Source organism: Primulina tabacum, chromosome 10 (genome assembly GCF_025594145.1).
Source record: "Primulina tabacum isolate GXHZ01 chromosome 10, ASM2559414v2, whole genome shotgun sequence".
Lineage (NCBI taxonomy): Eukaryota > Viridiplantae > Streptophyta > Magnoliopsida > Lamiales > Gesneriaceae > Primulina > Primulina tabacum.
Genome location: NC_134559.1, coordinates 39,752,161 through 39,769,987, shown reverse-complemented (window position 1 = coordinate 39,769,987; position 17,827 = coordinate 39,752,161). Strand labels below are relative to the sequence as shown.

The 17,827-nt window shown below is 44.1% G+C and overlaps 19 non-coding genes and 1 pseudogene across 19 annotated transcripts; all 20 read left to right on the top strand.

The window, feature by feature from the left end:
* The first annotated feature begins 30 nt into the window (after nt 1-30).
* On the top strand, nt 31-149 carry LOC142506676 (5S ribosomal RNA). The gene has a single exon (XR_012804960.1). It is a non-coding gene; the product is annotated as a 5S ribosomal RNA (ribosomal RNA).
* Nucleotides 150-831: 682 nt separating this feature from the next.
* Nucleotides 832-950, top strand: LOC142511039 (5S ribosomal RNA; annotated as a pseudogene).
* Nucleotides 951-3,090: 2,140 nt separating this feature from the next.
* LOC142508086 (5S ribosomal RNA) lies at nt 3,091-3,209 on the top strand. The gene has a single exon (XR_012806318.1). It is a non-coding gene; the product is annotated as a 5S ribosomal RNA (ribosomal RNA).
* Nucleotides 3,210-3,895: 686 nt separating this feature from the next.
* LOC142507717 (5S ribosomal RNA) lies at nt 3,896-4,014 on the top strand. Its single transcript, XR_012805966.1, has one exon. It is a non-coding gene; the product is annotated as a 5S ribosomal RNA (ribosomal RNA).
* A 679-nt stretch (nt 4,015-4,693) lies between these two features.
* Nucleotides 4,694-4,812, top strand: LOC142515543 (5S ribosomal RNA). Its single transcript, XR_012811383.1, has one exon. It is a non-coding gene; the product is annotated as a 5S ribosomal RNA (ribosomal RNA).
* Nucleotides 4,813-6,269: 1,457 nt separating this feature from the next.
* On the top strand, nt 6,270-6,388 carry LOC142507632 (5S ribosomal RNA). The gene has a single exon (XR_012805884.1). It is a non-coding gene; the product is annotated as a 5S ribosomal RNA (ribosomal RNA).
* Nucleotides 6,389-6,812: 424 nt separating this feature from the next.
* Nucleotides 6,813-6,931, top strand: LOC142506269 (5S ribosomal RNA). The gene has a single exon (XR_012804565.1). It is a non-coding gene; the product is annotated as a 5S ribosomal RNA (ribosomal RNA).
* Nucleotides 6,932-7,604: 673 nt separating this feature from the next.
* Nucleotides 7,605-7,723, top strand: LOC142515804 (5S ribosomal RNA). The gene has a single exon (XR_012811629.1). It is a non-coding gene; the product is annotated as a 5S ribosomal RNA (ribosomal RNA).
* A 677-nt stretch (nt 7,724-8,400) lies between these two features.
* Nucleotides 8,401-8,519, top strand: LOC142507518 (5S ribosomal RNA). The gene has a single exon (XR_012805773.1). It is a non-coding gene; the product is annotated as a 5S ribosomal RNA (ribosomal RNA).
* A 684-nt stretch (nt 8,520-9,203) lies between these two features.
* LOC142506994 (5S ribosomal RNA) lies at nt 9,204-9,322 on the top strand. Its single transcript, XR_012805263.1, has one exon. It is a non-coding gene; the product is annotated as a 5S ribosomal RNA (ribosomal RNA).
* A 684-nt stretch (nt 9,323-10,006) lies between these two features.
* On the top strand, nt 10,007-10,125 carry LOC142515986 (5S ribosomal RNA). The gene has a single exon (XR_012811805.1). It is a non-coding gene; the product is annotated as a 5S ribosomal RNA (ribosomal RNA).
* A 685-nt stretch (nt 10,126-10,810) lies between these two features.
* LOC142508712 (5S ribosomal RNA) lies at nt 10,811-10,930 on the top strand. The gene has a single exon (XR_012806916.1). It is a non-coding gene; the product is annotated as a 5S ribosomal RNA (ribosomal RNA).
* Nucleotides 10,931-11,614: 684 nt separating this feature from the next.
* LOC142509703 (5S ribosomal RNA) lies at nt 11,615-11,733 on the top strand. Its single transcript, XR_012807863.1, has one exon. It is a non-coding gene; the product is annotated as a 5S ribosomal RNA (ribosomal RNA).
* A 684-nt stretch (nt 11,734-12,417) lies between these two features.
* LOC142513982 (5S ribosomal RNA) lies at nt 12,418-12,536 on the top strand. The gene has a single exon (XR_012809900.1). It is a non-coding gene; the product is annotated as a 5S ribosomal RNA (ribosomal RNA).
* A 684-nt stretch (nt 12,537-13,220) lies between these two features.
* LOC142511323 (5S ribosomal RNA) lies at nt 13,221-13,338 on the top strand. The gene has a single exon (XR_012808731.1). It is a non-coding gene; the product is annotated as a 5S ribosomal RNA (ribosomal RNA).
* Nucleotides 13,339-14,021: 683 nt separating this feature from the next.
* Nucleotides 14,022-14,139, top strand: LOC142513808 (5S ribosomal RNA). Its single transcript, XR_012809735.1, has one exon. It is a non-coding gene; the product is annotated as a 5S ribosomal RNA (ribosomal RNA).
* A 684-nt stretch (nt 14,140-14,823) lies between these two features.
* Nucleotides 14,824-14,941, top strand: LOC142511312 (5S ribosomal RNA). Its single transcript, XR_012808730.1, has one exon. It is a non-coding gene; the product is annotated as a 5S ribosomal RNA (ribosomal RNA).
* Nucleotides 14,942-15,622: 681 nt separating this feature from the next.
* LOC142507567 (5S ribosomal RNA) lies at nt 15,623-15,738 on the top strand. The gene has a single exon (XR_012805821.1). It is a non-coding gene; the product is annotated as a 5S ribosomal RNA (ribosomal RNA).
* A 683-nt stretch (nt 15,739-16,421) lies between these two features.
* LOC142516142 (5S ribosomal RNA) lies at nt 16,422-16,540 on the top strand. Its single transcript, XR_012811953.1, has one exon. It is a non-coding gene; the product is annotated as a 5S ribosomal RNA (ribosomal RNA).
* Nucleotides 16,541-17,225: 685 nt separating this feature from the next.
* LOC142508191 (5S ribosomal RNA) lies at nt 17,226-17,344 on the top strand. The gene has a single exon (XR_012806417.1). It is a non-coding gene; the product is annotated as a 5S ribosomal RNA (ribosomal RNA).
* The last annotated feature ends 483 nt before the right edge of the window (nt 17,345-17,827 follow it).

Here is a 17,827-nt window from a genome sequence, read left to right as displayed (position 1 = left end):
GATATAAGAATAAACATCTCACTCAATGCCGGGTGCGATCATACGAGCACTAATGCACCGGATCCCATCAGAACTTCGAAGTTAAGCGTGCTTGGGCGACAGCAGTACTAGGATGGGTGACCCCCGGGGAATTCCTCGTGTTGCACCCCTTTTCTTGTTTTTTATTTTTGATTACTTGTTGACAGACGATTTTCGGCTCAAATCATCTGAATCTTGATCGGCACCAGATAAGACATGTGAAATCAACGTAGCTCGGGCTCTGCCGGATTTGGACAAAATTGTAGCCTAATTTGATTGTAAATGGGCAAACGAATGAGACTCATTACTCTGCAATGAGTTGGCGAGATTTTATCCGAATTCCTTCTTTAAGAACCTCTAATTGGCGATTTTCCTCTTCTGTTAAGCTTTCGTTTCCTCGAGAAATCCGTTTAGGAAGTCCGAAATTCGATTCTGATTCCATTTTATCGTATCCGAGGCATAATAATAGCTTTACATTCACTATTTTCTTCTTCTTATTTTTTTTCAATTTTCTGGGAACATTTAGCGATTTTTGTTGTCGTGAGCCGGTTCTGTGCGGAAGGGTATGACGCAGATTACTCCGGAAATGGTTTACTCATTAAAAACAATTATTTTTACTGTTTAAGCTATAATTTACGTAAACGTTCGCGACACGAGAACTTTCCAGGGAGGTCACCCATCCTAGCTCTGGCATCTCGTCAGAACGCTTAACTTCATGGTTCTGATTGGGCGAGAGCAGTGCCGCGTGTTGTCCATTGCCGCTCGCGCCACACGTACTCGAGGGATATAAGAATAAACATCCCACTCAATGTCGGGTGCGATCATACCAGAACTAATGCACCGGATCCCATCAGAACTACTAAGTTAAGCGTGCTTGGGGGAGAGCAGTACTAGGATGGGTGACCCCTTAGGTAGTCCTCGTGTTGCACCCCTTTTCGTGTTTTTCTATTTTTGATTACTTGTTGACAGACGATTTTCGGCTCAAATCATCTGAATCTGGATCACGAACAGATAAGACATGTGAAATCAACGTAGCTCGGGCACTGCCGGATTGGGACAAAATTGTAGGCTAATTCGATTTTAAACGGGCAAACGAAGGAGTCTCATTACTCCGCAATGAGCTGGAGAGATTTTAGCTGAATTCCTTCACTAAGACCCTCTAATTTGCGATTTTCCGCTTCGGTTAAGCTTCCGTTTCCTCGAGAAATCTTTTTAGGAATTCCGAAATTCGATTCCGATTCCATTTTATCGTATACCAGGCATAATAATAGCTTTACATTCGCTACTTTTTTCTTCTTAATTTTTTTCTATTTTCTGGGAACATTTAGCGATTTTTGTTGTCGTGAGCCGGTTTTGTGCTGAAGGGTATGACAGATTACTCCGAAGATGGTTAACTCATTAAAAAAAATTATTTCAACAGTTTTAGCGATAATTTATGTAAACGGTCACGACACGAGGACTTTCCAGGGAGGTCACCCATCCTAGCTCTGCCATCGCGCCAGAACGCTTAACTTCATGGTTCTGATTGGGCGAGAGCAGTGCCGCGTGTTGTCCATCGCCCCTCGATGGGTGACCCCCTGGGAAGTCCTCGTGTTGCACCCATTTTCTTTTTTTTCTATTTTTGATTATTTGTTGAAAGACGATTTTGGGCTCAAATCATCTGATCCACGATCGGGACCAGATAAGACATGTGAAATGAACGTAGCTCGGTCACTGCCGCATTTGGACATAATTGTAGCCTAATTTGATTGTAAACGGGCAAACGAACGAGACTCATTACTCCGCAATGAGCTGGAGAGATTTTTGCCGAATTCCTTCTCTAAGACCCTCTAATTTGCAAATTTCCGCTTCTGTTAAGCTTCCGTTTCCTCGAGAAATCCGTTTAGAAAGTCCGAAATTCGATTCTGGTTTCATTTTATCGTATCCCAGGCATAATAATAGCTTTACATTCGCTATTTTCTTCTTCTTATTTTTTTTCTATTTTATGTGAACATTTAGCGATTTTTGTTGTCGTGAGCCGGTTCTGTGCGGAAGGGTATGACGCAGATTACTCCGGAGACGGTTGACTAATTAAAAACAATTATTTCGATCATTTTAGCTATAATTTACGTAAACGGTCGCGACACGAGGGTTTCCCAGGGAGGTCACCCATCCTAGCTCTGCCATCGCGCCAGAACGCTTAACTTCATGGTTCTGATTGGGCGAGAGCAGTGCCGCGTGTTGTCCATCGCCGCCCGCTCCACACGTACTCAAGGGATATAAGAATAAACATCCCACACAATGTCGGGTGCGATCATACCAGCACTAATGCACCGGATCCCATCAGAACTCCGAACTTAAGCGTGCTAGGATGGGTGACCGCCTAGGAAGTCCTCGTGTTGCACCCCTTTTCGTGTTTTTCTATTTTTGAATACTTGTTGACAGATGATTTTCGGCTCAAATAATCTGAATCACGATCGGGACCAGATAAGACATGTGAAATCAACGTAGCTCGGGCACTGCCGGATTTGGACAAAATTGAAGCCTAATTTGATTGTAAACGGGAAAACGAACGAGACTCATTACTCCGCAACGAGGTGACGAGATTTTAGCCGAATTCCTTCTCTAAGACCCTCTAATTTGCGATTTACCGCTTCTGTTAAGCTTCCATTTCCTCGAGAAATCCGCTTAGCAAGTTCTAAATTCGATTTCTGTTCCATTTTATCCTATTCCAGGCATAATAATAGCTTTATATTTGCTATTTTTTTCTTCTCAATTTTTTTTTCTATTTTCTGGGAACATTTAGCGATTTTTGTTGTCTTGAGCAGTTTCTGTGCGGAAGGGTATGACGCATATTACTCCGGAGACGGTTGACCCATTAAAAACAATTATTTTGACTGTTTTATCTATAATTTACGTAAACGGTCGCGACACGAGGACTTCCCAGGGAGGTCACCCATCCTAGCCCTGCCATCGCGCCAGAACGCTTAACTTCATGGTTCTGATTGGGCGAGAACAGTGCCGCGTGTTGTACATCGTCGCCTGCTCCACACGTACTCGAGGGATATAAGAATAAACATCCCACTCAATGTCGGGTGCGATCATACCAGCACTAATGCACCGGATCCCATCAGAACTCCGAAGTTAAGCGTGCTTGGGCGAGAGCAGTACTAGGATGGGTGACCCCCTTGGAAGTCCTCGTGTTGCACCCCTTTTCGTGTTTTTCTATTTTTGATTACTTGTTGACAGATTATTTTCGGCTCAAATTATCTGAATCACGATCGGGACCAGATAAGACATGTGAAATCAACGTAGCTCGGGCACTGCCGGATTTTGACAAAATTGTGGGCTAATTTGATTGTAAACGGGCAAACGAACGAGACTCATTGCCCCGCAATGAGCTGGCGAGATTTTAGCCGAATTCTTTCTCTAAGACCCTCTAATTTGCGATTTTCCGCTTCTGTTAAGCTTCTGTTTCCTCAAGAAATCCGCTTAGAAAATTCGAAATTCGATTCCGGTTCAATTTTATCGTATCCCAGGCATAATAATAGCTTTACATTCGCTATTTTCTTCTTCTTATTTTTTTTTCTATTTTTTGGGAACATTTAGCGATTTTTGTTGTCGTGAGCCGGTTCCGTGCGGAAAAGGGTATGACGCAGATTACTCCGGAGACGGTTAACTCATTAAAAACAATTATTTCGACTGTTTTAGCTATAATTTACGTAAACGGCCGCGACACGAGGACTTCCCAGGGAGGTCACCCATCCTAGCTCTGCCATCGCGCCAGAACGCTTAACTTCGTGGTTCTGATTGGGCGAGAGCAGTGTCGCGTGTTGTCCATCGCCGCCCGCTCTACACGTACTCGAGGGATATAAGAATAAACATCCCACTCAATGTCCAGAGCGATCATACCAGCACTAATGCACCGGATCCCATCAGAACTCCGAAGTTAAGCGTGCTTGGGCGAGACCAGTACTAGGATGGGCGACCCCCTGTGAAGTCCTCGTGTTCCACCTCTTTCCGTGTTTTTCTATTTTTGATTATTTGTTCACAGACGATTTTCGGCTCAAATCATCTGAATCTCGATCGGGACCAGATAAGACATGTGAAATCAACGTAGCTCGGGCACTGCCGGATTTAGACAAAATTGCAGGCTAATTTGATTGTAAACGGGCAAACGAACGAGACTCATTACTCCGCAATGAGCTGGCGAGATTTTGCCGAATTCCTTCTCTAAAACCCTCTAATTTGCTATTTACCGCTTATGTTAAGCTTCTGTTTCCTCGAGAAATCCGCTTAGGAAGTCCGAAATTCGATTCCGGTTCCATTTTATCGTATCCCAGGCATAATAATAGCTTTACATTCGCTATTTTCTTCTTCTAATTTTTTTAATATTTTCTGAGAACATTTAGCGATTTTTGTTGTCTTGAGCAGGTTCTGTGCGGAAGGGTAACGCATATTACTCCGGAGACGGTTAAATCATTAAAAAAATTATTTCGACAGTTTTATCCATAATTTACGTAAACGGTCGCGACACAAGGACTTTCCAGGGAGGTCACCCATCCAAGCTCTGGTATCGCACCAGAACGCTTAACTTCATGGTTCTGATTGGGCGAGAACAGTGTCGCGTGTTGTCCATCGCCGCCCGCTCCACACGTACTCGAGGGATATAAGAATAAACATCCCACTCAATGTCGGGTGTGATCATACCAGCACTAATGCATCGGATCCCATCAGAACTCCGAAGTTAAGCGTGCTTGGGCGAGAGCAGTACTAGGGTGGGCGACCCCCTTGGAAGTCCTCGTGTTGCAACCTTTTCGTGTTTTTCTATTTTTGATTACTTGTTGACAGATGATTTTCGGCTCAAATCATCTGAATCACGATCGGGACCAGATAAGACATGTGAAATCAACGTAGCTCGGGCACTGCAGGATTTGGACAAAATTGAAGCCTAATTTTATTGTAAACGGGAAAACGACGAGACTTATTACTCTGCAATGAGCTGGCGAGATTTTGGCCGAATTCCATCTCTAAGACCCTCTTATTTGCGATTTTCCGCTTCTGTTAATCTTCCGTTTCCTACAGAAATCCGCTTACGAAGTCCGAAATTCGATTCCGGTTCCATTTTATCGTATCACAGGCATAATAATGCTTTACATTCGCTATTTTCTTCTTCTAATTTTTTTTTTCTATTTTCTGGGAATATTTACCGATATTTGTTGTCTTGAGCACGTTCTGTGCAGAAGGGTATGACCCATATTACTCCGGAGATGGTTAACTCATTAAAAACAATTATTTCGACTGTTTTATCCATAATTTACGTAAACGGTCGTGACACGAGAACTTTCCAGGGCGGTCACCCATCCTACCTCTGCCATCGCGCCAGAACGCTTAACTTCCTGGTTCTGATTGGGCGAGAGCAGTGCCGCGTGTTGTCCATCGCCGTCCGCGCCACACGTACTCGAGGGATACAAGAAGAAACATCCCACTTAATGTCGGGAGCGGTCATACCAGCACTAATGCACCGGATCCCATCAGAACTCTGAAGTTAAGCGTGCTTGGGCGAGTGCAGTACTAGTGTTACACCTCTTTTCGTGTTTTTCTATTTTTGATTAACTTGTAAAAGACGATTTTTGGCTCAAATCTTCTGAATCTCGATAGGACCAGATAAGATATGTGAAATCAACGTAGCTCGGGCAATGCCGGATTTGGACAAAATTGTAGCCTAATTTGATTGTAAACGGGCAAACGAACGTTACTCATTTCTCCGTAATGAGCTGGCGAGATTTTAGCCGAATTCTTTCTCTAAGACCCTCTAATTTGCGATTTTCCGCTTCTGTTAAGCTTCCGTTTTCTCGAGAAATCCGCTTAGGAAGTCAGAAATTCGATTCCGGTCCCATTTTATCGTATCTCAGGCATAATAATAGCTTTACATTCGCTACTTTCTTCTTCTTATTTTTTTTCTATTTTCTGGAAACATTTAGCGATTTTTGCTGTCGTGAGCCGGTTCTGTGCGGAAGGTTATGATGCAGATTACTTCGGAGACGGTTAACTCATTAAAAACAATTATTTCGACTGTTTTAGCTATAATTTACGTAAACGGTCGCGACACGAGGACTTTCCAGGGAGGTCACCCATCCTAGCTCTGCCATCGCGCCAGAACGCTTAACTTCATGGTTCTGATTGGGCTGAGAGCAGTGCCGCGTGTTGTCCATCACCGCCCGCGCCACACGTACTCGAGGGATATAAGGATAAAAATCCCACTTAACGTCGGGAGCGATCATACCAGCACTACTGCACCGGATCCCATCAGAACTCCGAAGTTAAGCATGCTTGGGCGAGTGCAATACTAGGATGGGTGACCCCCTGGGAAGTCCTCGTGTTACACCTTTTTTCGTGTTTTTCTATTTTTGATTAATTTGTAATAGGCGATTTTTGGCTAAAATCTTCTGAATCTCGATCGGACCAGATAAGATATGTGAAATCAACGTAGCCCGGGCACTGCCGGATTTGGACAAAATTGTAGCCTAATTTGATTGTAAACGGGCAAACGAACGTTACTCATTACTCCGCAATAAGCTGGCGAGATTTTAGCCGAATTCCTTCTCTAAGACCCTCTAATTTGCGATTTTCCGCTTCTGTTAAGCTTCCGTTTCCTCGAGAAATCCGCTTAGGAAGTTCGAAATTCGATTCCGGTTCGCCAGAACGCTTAACTTCATGGTTCTGATTGGGCGAGAGCAGTGCTGCGTGTTGTCCATCGCCGCACGCTCCACACGTACTCGAGGGATATAAGAATAAACATCCCACTCAATGTCGGGTGCGATCATACCAGCACTAATACACCGGATCCCATCGGAACTCCGAGGTTAAGCGTGCTTGGGCGATAGCAGTACTAGGACGGGTGACCCCCTTGGAAGTCCTCGTGTTGCACCCCTTTTCGTGTTTTTCTATTTTTGATTACTTGTTTACAGACGATTTTCGGCTCAAATCATCTGAATCACGATCGGGACCAGATAAGACATGTGAAATCAACGTAGCTCGGGCACTGCCGGATTCTGAAAAATTGTAGCCTAATTTGATTGTAAACAGGCAAATGAACGAGACTCATTACTCCGCAATGAGCTGGCGAGATTTTAGCCGAATTCTTTCTCTAAGACACTCTAATTTGCGATTTTCCGCTTCTGTTTTTCTCAAAAAATCCGTTTAGAAAGTTTGAAATTCGATTCCGGTTCCATTTTATCGTATCCCAGGCATAATAATAGCTTTACATTCGCTCTTTTCTCCTTCTTATTTTTTTTTCTATTTTCTGGGAACATTTAGCGATTTTTGTTGTCGTGAGCCGGTTCTATCCGGAAGTGTATGAAGCAGATTACTCCGGAGACTATTGACTCATTAAAAACAATTATTTCGACTGTTTTAGCTATAATTTACGTAAACGATCGCGACACGAGGACTTCCCAGGGAGGTAATTCATCCTAGCTCTGCCATCGCGCTAGAACGCTTAACTTCTTGGTTCTAATTGGGCGAGAACAGTGCCGCGTGTTGTCCATCGCCGCCCGCTCCACACGTACAAAAGGGATATTAGAATAAACATCCCACTCAATATCGGGTGTGATCATACCATCACTAATGCACCGGATCCCATCGGAACTCCGAAGTTAAGCGTGCTTGGGCGAGAGCAGTACTAGGTTAGGTGACCCCCTGGGAAGTTCTCGTGTTGCACCCCTTTTCGTGTTTTTAAATTTTTGATTGATTACTTGTTCACAGATGATTTTCGGCTCAAATCATCTAAATCTCGATCGGGACCACATAAGACATGTGAAATCAACGTAGCTCGTGCACTGCTAGATTTGGACAAAATTGTAGGCTAATTTGATTGTAAACGGGCAAACGAACGAGACTCATTACTGCGCAATGAGGCGGCGAGATTTTATCCGAATTCTTTTTCTAAGACCCTGTAATTTGCGATTTACCGCTTCTGTTTCCTCGAGAAATCCACTTAGGAAGTTTGAAATTCGATTTTGGTTCCATTTTATCGTATCTCAGGCATAATAATAGCTTTACATTCGATATTTTCTTCTTCCCATTTTTTTTCTATTTTTTGGGAATATTTAGCGATTTTTGTTGTCATGAGCCTGTTCTGTGCGGAAGGGTATGACGCAGATTACTCCGGAGACGGTTAACTCATTAAAAACAATTATTTCGACTGTTTTATCCATAATTTCCTTAAACGGTCGCGACACGAAGACTTCTCAAGGAGGTCACCCATCCTAGCTCTGCCATCGCGCCAGAACGCTTAACTTCATGGTTCTGATTGGGCGAGAGCAGTGCCGCGTGTTGTCCATCGCCGCCCGCTCCACACGTACTCGAGGGCATATAAGAATAAACATCCCACTCAATGTCGGCAGCGATCATACCAGCACTAATGCACCGGATCCCATCAGAACTCCGAAGTTAAGCGTGCTTGGGCGAGACCAGTACTAGAAGGGGCGACTCCCTGGGAAGTCCTCGTGTTGCACCTCTTTTCGTGTTTTTCTATTTTTGATTATTTGTTGACAGACGATTTTCGGCTCAAATCATCTGAATCTCGATCGGGACCAGATAAGACATGTGAAACCAACGTAGCTCGGGCACTGACGGATTTGGACAAAATTGTAGGCTAATTTGATTGTCAACGGGCAAACGAACGAGACTCATTGTTTCGCAATGAGCTGGCGAGATTTTTGCCGAATTCCTTCTTTAAGACCCTCTAATTTCCGATTTACCGCTTCTGTTAAGCTTCCGTTTCCTCGAAAAAATCCACTTAGGAAGTTTGAAATTCGATTCCAGTTTCTTTTTATCATATCCCAAGCATAATAATAGCTTTAGCTTCGCTATTTTCTTCTTCTTAATTTTTTTCTATTTTTTGGGAACATTTATCGATTTATGTTGTTGTGAGCCGGTTCTGTGCGGAAGGGTATGACGCAGATTACTCCAGAGACGGTTAACTCATTAAAAACAATTATTTCGACTGTTTTAGCCATAATTTACGTAAACGGTCGCGACACGAGGACTTACCAGGGAGGTCACCCATCCTAGCTCTGCCATCGCGCCAGAACGCTTAACTTCATGGTTCTGATTGGGCGAGAGCAGTGCCGCGTTTTGTCCATCGCCGCCCGCTCCACACGTACTCGAGGGATATAAGAATAAACATCCTAATCAATATCGAGTGCGATCAAAACAGCACTAATGCATCGGATCCCATCAGAACTCCGAAGTTAAGCTTGCTTGGGCGAGAGCAGTACTAGGATGGGTGACCCCCTGGGAAGTCCTCGTGTTGCACCCCTTTTCGTGTTTTTCTATTTTTGATTACTTGTTGACAGACGATTTTCGCCTCAAATCATCTGAATCTCGATCGGGACCAGATAAGACATGTGAAATGAAAGTAGCTTGGGCACTGCCGGGTTTGGACAAAATTGTAGGCTAATTTGATTGTAAACGGGCAAACGGACGAGACTCATTACTACGCAATGAGCTGACGATATTTTACCCGAATTCCTTCTCTATGACCCTCTAATTTGCGATTTAACGCTTCTGTTAAGCTTTCGTTTCCTCGAGAAATCCGCTTAGGAAGTTCGAAAATCGATTCTGGTTCCATTTTATCGTATCCCAAGCATAATAATAGCTTTACATACGTTATTTTCTTCTTCTTATTTTTTTTTCTATTTTCTGGGGACATTTATCGATTTTTGTTGTCGTGAGCCGGCTTTGTGCGGAAGGGTATGACGCAGATTACTCCGGAGAAAGTTAACTCATTAAAAACAATTATTTCGACTGTTTTAGCCATAATTTACGTAAACAGTCGCGACACGAGGTCTTCCCAGAGAGGTCACCCATCCTAGCTCTGCCATCGCGCCAGAACGCTTTACTTCATGGTTCTGATTGGGCGAGAGCAGTGCCGCGTGTTGTCCCTCGCCGCCCGTTCCACACGTACTCGAGGAATATAAGAATAAACAACCCACTCAATGTCGGGTGCGATCATACCAGCACTAATGCACCAGATCCCATCAGAACTCCGAAGTTAAGCGTGCTTGGGAGAGAGCAGTACTAGGATGGGTGACCCCTTGGGAAGTCCTTGTGTTGCATCCATTTTCGTGTTTTTCTATTTTTGATTACTTGTTGACAGACGATTTTCAGCTCAAATCATCTGAATCTCGATCGGGACCAGATAAGACATGTGAAATCAACGTAGCTCGGGCACTGCCGGATTTGGACAAAATTATAGGCTAATTTGATTGTAAACGGGCAAACGGACGAGACTCATTACTTCGCAATGAGCTGGCGATATTTTAGCTAAATTCCTTCTCTAAGACCCTCAAATTTGCGATTTTCCGCTTCTGTTAAGCTTCCGTTTCCTCGAGAAATCCGCTTAGGAAGTTCGAAATTCGATTCCGGTTCCATTTTATCGTATCCCAGGCATAATAATAGCTTTACATTCGCTATTTCCTTCTTCTTATTTTTTTTTCTATTTTCTAGGGAACATTTATCGATTTTTGTTGTCGTGAGCCGGTTCTGTGCGAAGGGTATGAAGCAGATTACTCCGGAGACGGTTAACTCATTAAAAACAATTATTTCGACTGTTTTATCCATAATTTACGTAAACAGGTCGCGACACGAGGTCTTCCCAGGGAGGTCACCCATCCTACCTCTGCCATTGCGCCAGAACGCTTAACTTCATGGTTATGATTGGACGAGAGCAGTGCCGCGTGTTGTCCATCGCCGCTTGCTCCACACGTACTCGAGGGATATAAGAATAAACATCCCACTCAATGTCGTGTGCGATCATACCAGCACTAATGCACTGGATCCCATCAGAACTCGGAAGTTAAGCGTGCTTGGGCGAGAGCTGTACTAGGATGGGTGACCCCCTAGGAAGTCCTCTTGTTTGCACGCCTTTTCGTGTTTTTCTATTTTTGATTACTTGTTGACAGAAGATTTTCGGCTCAAATCATCTGAATCTCGATCGGGACCAAATAAGACATGTGAAATCAACGTAGCTCGGGCACAGCCGGATTTGGTTAAAATTGTAGGCTAATTTGATTGTAAACGGGCAAACGGACGAGACTCATTACTTCGCAATGAGCTGGCAATATTTTTGCTAAATTCCTTCTCTAAGACCCTCTAATTTGCGATTTATCGCTTCTGTTAAGCTTTCGTTTCCTCGAGAAATCCGCTTAGGAAGTTCGAAATTCGATTCCGGTTCCATTTTATCGTATCCCAGGCATACTAATAGATTTACATTCGCTATTTTCTTCTTCTTATTTTTTTTTCTATTTTCTGGGAACATTTATCGATTTTTGTTGTCGTGAGCCGGTTCTGTGCGAAAGGGTATGACGCAGATTACTCCGGAGACGGTTAACTCATTAAAAACAATTATTTCGACTGTTTTATCCATAATTTACGTAAACGGTCGCGACACGAGGTCTTCCCAGGGAGGTCACCCATCCTACCTCTGCCATTGCGCCAGAACGCTTAACTTCATGGTTATGATTGGGCGAGAGCAGTGCCGCGTGTTGTCCATCGCCGCCGGCTCCACACGTACTCGAGGGATATAAGAATAAACATCCCACTCAATGTCGTGTGCGATCATACCAGCACTAATGCACCGGATCCCATCAGAACTCCGAAGTTAAGCGTGCTTGGGCGAGAGCAGTACTAGGATGGGTGACCTCCTTGGAAGTCCTCGTGTTGCACCCCTTTTCGTGTTTTTCTATTTTTGATTACTTGTTGACAGACGATTTTCGGCTCAAATCATCTGAATCTCGATCGGGACCAGATAAGACATGTGAAATGAAAGTAGCTCGGGCACTGCCGGATTTGGACAAAATTGTAGGCTAATTAGATTGTAAACGGGCAAACGGACGAGACTCATTACTACGCAATGAGCTGACGAGATTTTAGCCGAATTCCTTCTCTAAGACCCTCTAATTTGCGATTTAACGCTTCTGTTAAGCTTTCGTTTCCTCGAGAAATCCGCTTAGGAAGTTCGAAATTCGATTCCGGTTCCATTTTATCGTATCCCAGGCATAATAATAGCTTTACATTCGTTATTTCCTTCTTCTTATTTTTTTTCTATTTTCTGGGAACATTTATCGATTTTTGTTGTCGTGAGCCGGTTCTGTGCGGAAGGGTATGACGCAGATTACTCCGGAGACGGTTAACTCATTAAAAACAATTATTTCGACTGTTTTATCCATAATTTACGTAAACGATCGCGACACGAGGTCTTCCCAGGGAGGTCACCCATCCTAGCTCTGCCATCGCGCCTAGAACGCTTAACTTCATGGTTATGATTGGGCGAGAGCAGTGCCGCGTGTTGTCCATCGCCGCCCGCTCCACACGTACTCGAGGGATATAAGAATAAACATCCCACTCAATGTCGGGTGCGATCATACCAGCACTAATGCACCGGATCCCATCAGAACTCCGAAGTTAAGCGTGCTTGGGCGAGAGCAGTACTAGGATGGGTGACCCCCTGAGATGCCCTCGTGTTGCACACCTTTTCGTGTTTTTCTATTTTTGATTACTTGTTGACAGACGATTTTCGGCTCAAATCATCTGAATCTCGATCGGGACCAGATAAGACATGTGAAATGAAAGTAGCTCGGGCACTGCCGGATTTGGACAAAATTGTAGGCTAATTTGATTGTAAACGGGCAAACGGACTAGACTCATTACTACGCAATGAGCTGACGAGATTTTAGCCGAATTCCTTCTCTAAGACACTCTAATTTGCGATTTACCGCTTCTGTTAAGCTTTCGTTTCCTCGAGAAATCCGCTTAGGAAGTTCGAAATTCGATTCCGGTTCCATTTTATCGTATCCCAGGCATAATAATAGCTTTACATTCGTTATTTCCTTCTTCTTATTTTTTTTTCTATTTTCTGGGAACATTTATCGATTTTTGTTGTCGTGAGCCGGTTCTGTGCGGAAGGGTATGACGCAGATTACTCCGGAGACGGTTAACTCATTAAAAACAATTATTTCGACTGTTTTATCCATAATTTACGTAAACGGTCGCGACACGAGGTCTTCCCAGGGAGGTCACCCATCCTAGCTCTGCCATCGCGCCAGAACGCTTAACTTCATGGTTATGATTGGGCGAGAGCAGTGCCGCGTGTTGTCCATCGCCGCCCGCTCCACACGTACTCGAGGGATATAAGAATAAACATCCCACTCAATGTCGGGTGCGATCATACCAGCACTAATGCACCGGATCCCATCAGAACTCCGAAGTTAAGCGTGCTTGGGCGAGAGCAGTACTAGGATGGGTGACCCCTGGGAAGTCCTCGTGTTGCACCCTTTTTCGTGTTTTTCTATTTTTGATTACTTGTTGACAGACGATTTTCGGCTCAAATCATCTGAATCTCGATCGGGACCAGATAAGACATGTGAAATGAAAGTAGCTCGGGCACTGCCGGATTTGGACAAAATTGTAGGCTAATTTGATTGTAAACGGGCAAACGGACGAGACTCATTACTACGCAATGAGCTGACGAGATTTTAGCCGAATTCCTTCTCTAAGACCCTCTAATTTGCGATTTACCGCTTCTGTTAAGCTTTCGTTTCCTCGAGAAATCCGCTTAGGAAGTTCGAAATTCGATTCCGGTTCCATTTTATCGTATCCCAGGCATAATAATAGCTTTACATTCGTTATTTCCTTCTTCATAATTTTTTTTCTATTTTCTGGGAACATTTATCGATTTTTGTTGTCGTGAGCCGGTTCTGTGCGGAAGGGTATGACGCAGATTACTCCGGAGACGGTTAACTCATTAAAAACAATTATTTCGACTGTTTTATCCATAATTTACGTAAACGATCGCGACACGAGGTCTTCCCAGGGAGGTCACCCATCCTAGCTCTGCCATCGCGCCAGAACGCTTAACTTCATGGTTATGATTGGGCGAGAGCAGTGCCGCGTGTTGTCCATCGCCGCCCGCTCCACACGTACTCGAGGGATATAAGAATAAACATCCCACTCAATGTCGGTGCGATCATACCAGCACTAATGCACCGGATCCCATCAGAACTCCGAAGTTAAGCGTGCTTGGGCGAGAGCAGTACTAGGATGGGTGACCCCTGGGAAGTCCTCGTGTTGCACCCCTTTTTCGTGTTTTTCTATTTTTGATTACTTGTTGACAGACGATTTTCGGCTCAAATCATCTGAATCTCGATCGGGACCAGATAAGACATGTGAAATGAAAGTAGCTCGGGCACTGCCGGATTTGGACAAAATTGTAGGCTAATTTGATTGTAAACGGGCAAACGGACGAGACTCATTACTACGCAATGAGCTGACGAGATTTTAGCCGAATTCCTTCTCTAAGACCCTCTAATTTGCGATTTACCGCTTCTGTTAAGCTTTCGTTTCCTCGAGAAATCCGCTTAGGAAGTTCGAAATTCGATTCTGGTTCCATTTTATCGTATCCCAGGCATAATAATAGCTTTACATTCGTTATTTCCTTCTTCTTATTTTTTTTCTATTTTCTGGGAACATTTATCGATTTTTGTTGTCGTGAGCCGGTTCTGTGCGGAAGGGTATGACGCAGATTACTCCGGAGACGGTTAACTCATTAAAAAAAATTATTTCGACTGTTTTATCCATAATTTACGTAAACGATCGCGACACGAGGTCTTCCCAGGGAGGTCACCCATCCTAGCTCTGCCATCGCGCCAGAACGCTTAACTTCATGGTTATGATTGGGCGAGAGCAGTGCCGCGTGTTGTCCATCGCCGCCCGCTCCACACGTACTCGAGGGATATAAGAATAAACATCCCACTCAATGTCGGGTGCGATCATACCAGCACTAATGCACCGGATCCCATCAGAACTCCGAAGTTAAGCGTGCTTGGGCGAGAGCAGTACTAGGATGGGTGACCCCTGGGAAGTCCTCGTGTTGCACCCTTTTCGTGTTTTTCTATTTTTGATTACTTGTTGACAGACGATTTTCGGCTCAAATCATCTGAATCTCGATCGGGACCAGATAAGACATGTGAAATGAAAGTAGCTCGGGCACTGCCGGATTTGGACAAAATTGTAGGCTAATTTGATTGTAAACGGGCAAACGGACGAGACTCATTACTACGCAATGAGCTGACGAGATTTTAGCCGAATTCCTTCTCTAAGACCCTCTAATTTGCGATTTAACGCTTCTGTTAAGCTTTCGTTTCCTCGAGAAATCCGCTTAGGAAGTTCGAAATTCGATTCCGGTTCCATTTTATCGTATCCCAGGCATAATAATAGCTTTACATTCGTTATTTCCTTCTTCTATTTTTTTTCTATTTTCTGGGAACATTTATCGATTTTTGTTGTCGTGAGCCGGTTCTGTGCGGAAGGGTATGACGCAGATTACTCCGGAGACGGTTAACTCATTAAAAACAATTATTTCGACTGTTTTATCCATAATTTACGTAAACGATCGCGACACGAGGTCTTCCCAGGGAGGTCACCCATCCTAGCTCTGCCATCGCGCTAGAACGCTTAACTTCATGGTTATGATTGGGCGAGAGCAGTGCCGCGTGTTGTCCATCGCCGCCCGCTCCACACGTACTCGAGGGATATAAGAATAAACATCCCACTCAATGTCGGGTGCGATCATACCAGCACTAATGCACGGATCCCATCAGAACTCCGAAGTTAAGCGTGCTTGGGCGAGAGCAGTACTAGGATGGGTGACCCCTGGAAGTCCTCGTGTTGCACACCTTTTCGTGTTTTTCTATTTTTGATTACTTGTTGACAGACGATTTTCGGCTCAAATCATCTGAATCTCGATCGGGACCAGATAAGACATGTGAAATGAAAGTAGCTCGGGCACTGCCGGATTTGGACAAAATTGTAGGCTAATTTGATTGTAAACGGGCAAACGGACTAGACTCATTACTACGCAATGAGCTGACGAGATTTTAGCCGAATTCCTTCTCTAAGACCCTCTAATTTGCGATTTACCGCTTCTGTTAAGCTTTCGTTTCCTCGAGAAATCCGCTTAGGAAGTTCGAAATTCGATTCCGGTTCCATTTTATCGTATCCCAGGCATAATAATAGCTTTACATTCGTTATTTCCTTCTTCTTATTTTTTTTCTATTTTCTGGGAACATTTATCGATTTTTGTTGTCGTGAGCCGGTTCTGTGCGGAAGGGTATGACGCAGATTACTCCGGAGACGGTTAACTCATTAAAAAAAATTATTTCGACTGTTTTAATCCATAATTTACGTAACGGTCGCGACACGAGGTCTTCCCAGGGAGGTCACCCATCCTAGCTCTGCCATCGCGCCAGAACGCTTAACTTCATGGTTATGATTGGGCGAGAGCAGTGCCGCGTGTTGTCCATCGCCGCCCGCTCCACACGTACTCGAGGGATATAAGAATAAACATCCCACTCAATGTCGGGTGCGATCATACCAGCACTAATGCACCGGATCCCATCAGAACTCCGAAGTTAAGCGTGCTTGGACTAGAGCAGTACTAGGATGGGTCACCCCCTGGGAAGTCCTCGTTTTGCACCTTTATTCGTGTTTTTCTATTTTTGATTACTTGGTGACAGACGATTTTCGGCTCAAATCATCTGAATATCGATCGGGACCAGATAAGACATGTGAAATGAAAGTAGCTCGGGCACTGCCGGATTTGGACAAAATTGTAGGCTAATTTGATTGTAAACGGGCAAACGGACGAGACTCATTACTACGCAATGAGCTGACGAGATTTTAGCCGAATTCCTTCTCTAAGACCCTCTAATTTGCGATTTACCGCTTCTGTTAAGCTTTCGTTTCCTCGAGAAATCCGCTTAGGAAGTTCGAAATTCGATTCGGTTCCATTTTATCGTATCCCAGCATAATAATAGCTTTACATTCGTTATTTCTTCTTCTTATTTTTTATTCTATTTTCTGGGAACATTTATCGATTTTTGTTGTCGTGAGCCGGTTCTGTGCGGAAGGGTATGACGCAGATTACTCCGGAGACGGTTAACTCATTAAAAACAATTATTTAGACTGTTTTATCCATAATTTACGGTAAACGATCGCGACACGAGGTCTTCCCAGGGAGGTCACCCATCCTAGCTCTGCCATCGCGCCAGAACTGCATTAACTTCAGTGGTTATGATTGGGCGAGAGCAGTGCCGCATGTTGTCCATCGCCGCCCGCTCCACACGTACTCGAGGGATATAAGAATAAACATCCCACTCAATGTCGGGTGCGATCATACCAGCACTAATGCACCGGATCCCATCAGAACTCCGAAGTTAAGCGTGCTTGGGCGAGAGAAGTACTAGGATGGGTGACTCCCTGGGAAGTCCTCGTGTTGCACCCTTTTCGTGTTTTTTCTATTTTTGATTACTTGTGACAGACGATTTTCGGCTCAAATCATCTGAATCTCGATCGGGACCAGATAAGACATGTGAAATAGAAAGTAGCTCGGGCACTGCCGGATTTGGACAAAATTGTAGGCTAATTTGATTGTAACGGGCAAACGGACGAGACTCATTACTACGCAATGAGCTGACGAGATTTTAGCCGAAGTCCTTCTAGATTCTAATTTGCGATTTAACGCTTCTGTTAAGCTTTCGTTTCCTCGAGAAATCCTCGTTAGGAAGTTCGAAAATGATTCGGTTCCATTATCGCTATCCCAGATAATAATAGCTTTACATTCTTCTTTCCTATTTTAATTTTTTTTCTATTTCCGGGAACATTTATCGATTTTTGTGTCGTGAGCAGGTTCTGTGCGGAAAGGGTATGACGCAGATTACTACGAGACGGTTAAACTCATTAAAAACAATTATTTCGACTTTTTTAA